The sequence below is a fragment of the Silene latifolia genome, chromosome Y (genome assembly GCF_048544455.1).
Source record: "Silene latifolia isolate original U9 population chromosome Y, ASM4854445v1, whole genome shotgun sequence".
Taxonomy (NCBI): domain Eukaryota; kingdom Viridiplantae; phylum Streptophyta; class Magnoliopsida; order Caryophyllales; family Caryophyllaceae; genus Silene; species Silene latifolia.
In genome coordinates, this window is record NC_133538.1 from 385416912 (window position 1) to 385421814 (window position 4903).

Here is a 4903-nt window from a genome sequence, read left to right on the forward strand (position 1 = left end):
ATATAAAAATATAAAAGAATTATTTCGGGTTATTCTTCTGTTGCTTCTCGTTTCGCCCACCTTCTGGGTTTGACTGGACCTTGCGTTTTCTGTTGGTTTTTCCGACGTCTTTGTTTCGGTCAGTTTTGTGCCGGTGGTGTTGGGGTGTTTTCGTGTTATGTTGTCGGGTCGGCTAGGGGCCGAATGGTGACCCCCCTCATTTCCCCCCACCATTCGGTCCTTAGTTCTTGTTGTGTTGGTCTATGAGCATAGCTCATCTGGTCTGTCTGGGACCGACATGTGATCCTCCCCCCCTCCCCAAATTTCCCCCACCTATCGGTCCTTTCTCATGTGTGTCACTTGTGTTTTTATGGGTTGGTCTTTGCATGTAAGGCGGAGGTCTTATGGTGAATGGGTCTTCCTTTTGAGATGTGCTAGGGGAAGAATTGGGATTTTGGCTGTGTTGTTGGCCAGGTCGGATGTGGTGGGTTCTGCTACTAATTGATGCTTGTTCTTGGTTCACCTTATTTTCCATTTCTGTTTTTCCAAATAAAAACGTTCCCTACTTTTATCTTCCTAGCTTTAGTTGCGCCAGTTTGCTTCTTATTTAGCTACGGGTTAATAAGGAATTTAGTTACTTTACATCCGATGTGTACTGTATCCATCTCCCTCCTCCGCCCTGGAGAGTTGGATTTTAGCAGTGATGTTCGGGGTGGTTTCGCCAGAAGACGTTTTCTGGCTTCTTTTGACTGGATTTTGGTTAATGGACTGCTTTGGGCCTTTCTTCTTTGCATGAAGGATTTCGTGATGTGTTGGTCCTATGGTCAAAGGGTTCGATTTCTAAGGTGTAGGAGATTTATATCCGCCGATTGCAGACTTCGTCGTCTCGCTCATCTCTTTTTGTTTCTTCGTTCTTTTCGCAAGAGCGGAAGTGCACCTTGTCATTGTCACTCTGCGGCTTGTCGGCATCGATGTCTTCTGGAAGTCAAGTGTGCTTTTGAAGCTGGTTCGGTTGTTCGTGGCCATTCCTCCGCCCTCCTCCATCCTATGGTCGCGGATTTAGCTTATCTTAATGTGGTAGCCTTAGTTTTACATAATATTTATGTTTTGATTAGGTATGACTTTGTAGTGCTAGATTTAGTTGTCGGGTTTCTGGTGCTAGCTAATCGAGTAACTTACGTTGTTGTTGTTAGAACATTGTAATTATTCTCCTGCTGTTATAAAAAAAAAATTACCAATGTTTGCATAAAGACTTGGGATAATTTTGCAGTCTAATGAAGCTCGTCATGTGCATATTTACGTAATTCGTTACGAATCAAGATGCATGTTTGACCATATCTGCATGGTATTTAATTTTGACACCATGTTGCATCCAACAAATCCAGGAGTCTGAGCAATAATGTAATGTAGCTTGACGTGATTGTACTGCAGCCACGATATGATCATCTTAGTACCATACAAGCAAATACGTATAGTTTCAAGTATTGTTTCAAGTCCATCATGTAGACGGTATGACTATAAGACAGACAATGAACAAATAAACTTACGAAACTTGAAGAGAAAGATGTCGTGGCGTGATAGAATCACTGCCTTAAAGTTGAATTTGCCCCGCTCGATACACACGGCCTCTTAGCAACCAACTTCCCAGGGTTACACGACTTCCGAGTCTAAGGTGTACGACAAAGACTCAGATTGAGAATTACTAACAGAAAGTTGCCAAATATCAGATTTATACAAGAGAAATATTTAGAGAGGAATAGAAGAGAGAATAATTGTTGTGTATTTTGGAATGACAAAATAGGTAGTATTTATAGGTACAAAAGGAAGAATCTAGAGGCGTATTTATTATGTCTCGTAAATAGTTTTTGGAACACTGCACAATCAGCATGGAGAAGGCAACACTCAGTTTAGAAGACTGAGCATTCCGTATAGAAAAACCGCGACAATCAGTATAGAAAACTAAACTATCAAACTTGGAAATTGTGCATAAACCGCATAGAATTCCAACACTTCCAACAATCCCACCAATTATACCAATGTGGGATAATGAGAGCTTCTTTTGAAGCAATAGTTCCAACAATCCCCCACATGATTCAAAAGAAGAGAAAAGGAATATATAGCTGATATAAGGCAACGGAACGTAAGTTTTAAGATGACAATATTCCCGATGAATTGAATTGTCACCCAGTGCATACAATTACCTGCTACAGCCGTATCAAGTTGCTCTCTGTGACACCCCCATACTCCAAGTGCCTTACCAGGACCACTCAGGTATAAAGATGTCACCATCTCGGTTTTCCGAGGCAATGATAATCAAAAGACAATAAAGAAACAACATTTAAATAGTATAAAGTTTAGTGAATACAATCCAAAACCAACTGATGAAATACGGTTACATGTTCTTAAACCAAATGTTTAACAACTAATCAAGAATGTCTGATAAGCTACTCAAACTACATCGGAAGACTCTATCATCTCGTGGTGACACATCCCAACTAGCCCATATGTCTCGACTCATACCTGCTCATCAACTGCTCACCATCCCCGAATGGATCACCACAGTTTTTCAAAACATTAAACGGGGTCAGTACTAATCACACAATCATATATATTTACTATAAAACAGAAACCAACACATCACAATCGTCACATAACCCAAACTCCACAATCAACTCCTCGTCACTGACTACACACTAAAGTGTGTAGTTCTGCCAGAGTACCCATGGCAACAGGTAACTCCACTCCGCCAGTGGGGGACCGCAGCCGTTTCCACCTAAGCCCCGCTCATACCGTAGAGCGAATAACCCAAATCCATTAATGTGCACATCCCTTCTGTGGCGGGTTCCACAGAAGGCGAATAATGGGCGTGAAGCCACTCTCGCAAGTGACCCCACTCAGCCAGGGACGCACTCCAAAACCCACAGACAGATACAATCAATCACAACTATCAACAGTAAACAATTCCAACAACCGTCACAATACGAGTATGATACTATACAACAATCACAACCAACAACCAACACATTATGTGACTAATACTGAGTAGGGAAACCCTACCTGGAATGCAACACACGCAGACGATCTCAACAGCTGTATCAAAAGGCCTCTTGTACAAATCCTCCTCCTAACACATCATCACATAATCACTAACCATACAAAAACTAACACAAATCCCCAATCCCCCAAATTAGGGTTTAAATAAACTTGACTAAATACTATAAAATTGGTACGTAGATCTTACCCTCGACGCAAGGATCACAAGGATGCAAAGAACGAAGAAATCCGACCTCTCAAGCTCCGGGATTTGTCAATAACACGGATGAATGCGAAGAACGTAACTTGAATCTCTTTTCAATGTGATTAGGTTTGTAAAAGTGTATTATAAAGATGACAGAAAGATTTATATATTAATCCGTGTTATTAACAAAACCCGACAAAATATTACTCGTAAACCGAGCTACTTGATCAAGTAACTGACGTACTCGATCGAGTGCCACTTACTCGATCGAGTACCCTACAGACAGAATACTGTTTTAAAAACCAAAACACCCTTACTTGACAGAGTAAGGCCCACTCGATAGAGTACCCAGAGACTCATAAAACCGTAGTATTACAGTCTTCCCTCCTTAAAAAGAACTTCGTCCCCGAACTTCAAACCACAACAAAGAAAACATACTACCACACTCCCGACACAACAACCAAAAAAAAAACTCAACATAAAAACATGCTACCAACCAACTCAACCCGACTCAAACCACTACTAAATATACCGACACAACACAAAAAGGTGTAAAAACTCTTTGCGATCATCTCCTACCCCCTAAAAGAAACAAGGTTACGTCCCCGTAACCATTCATATCAGATCAAAAAGGCAAGGGTAACGCTCTCTCATGGCCTCCTCTGCCTCCCATGTAGCTTCCTCAACCTCATGATTAGACCAAAGGATCTTAAGCAAAACTGTCTCACCATGTCTAGTCTTCCTAACCTTCCAGTCAAGAATCTACTTAGGCACCTCAAGTTAAGACAATGACTCATCTAGCTCTATGCTCTCTGCCTCTAACACATGTGACGGATCACTCACATACTTGCGCAGTTGAGATACATGAAACACGTTATGTACCGTATCCAAAGAAGACGGTAAAGCCAAACGATAAGCAACCTCTCCCACCCGGTCTAGGATTTCATATGGTCCTATGAACTTCTGAATCAGCTTGCCTTTCTTCCCAAATCTCATAACCCCACGCATAGGAGACACTTTCAGAAGAACCTTATCCCCAACCTGAAACTCTATATCCCGGCGATTTAGATCTGCATAACTCTTTTGCCTATCCTGAGCTGCTCTCATCCTCTCTCTGATCATCTTAATCTGCTCAACCATCTCATGTACCATCTCTGGTCCTAAAACCATCGCCAAAGACTGCCAGTCCCAAAAAATCGGGCTCCTACATCTCCTCCCATATAAAGCCTCAAATGGCGTCATGCCAATACTAGTGTGATAGCTGTTGTTGTAAGAAAACTCAATCAAATCTAACCTCTGCTCCCAGCTACCACCAAAATCCATCACACAAGCTCGTAACATATCCTCAACAGTTTTGATTGTTCTCTCTGTCTGACCATCTGTTGCAGGATGAAATGCTGTACTCATCTTCAATGTCGTTCCCAAATATTCCTGCAACTCTTTCCAAAACCTTGAGATAAACCTCGCATCTGTGTCAGATACTATGTCTTTAGGCACCCCATGTAACCTTAGCACATTCTTCCGATAGGCCGTAGCTAATTGTGCCTTAGTTCAAGTATCTTTCATTGGCACAAAATGAGCTGACTTGGTCAGTCGATCCACTATAACCCATATCATGTTGTTACCCTGTTGACTCTTTGGCAAACCCACGATAAAATCCATAGAAATGGATTCCCACTTCCACTC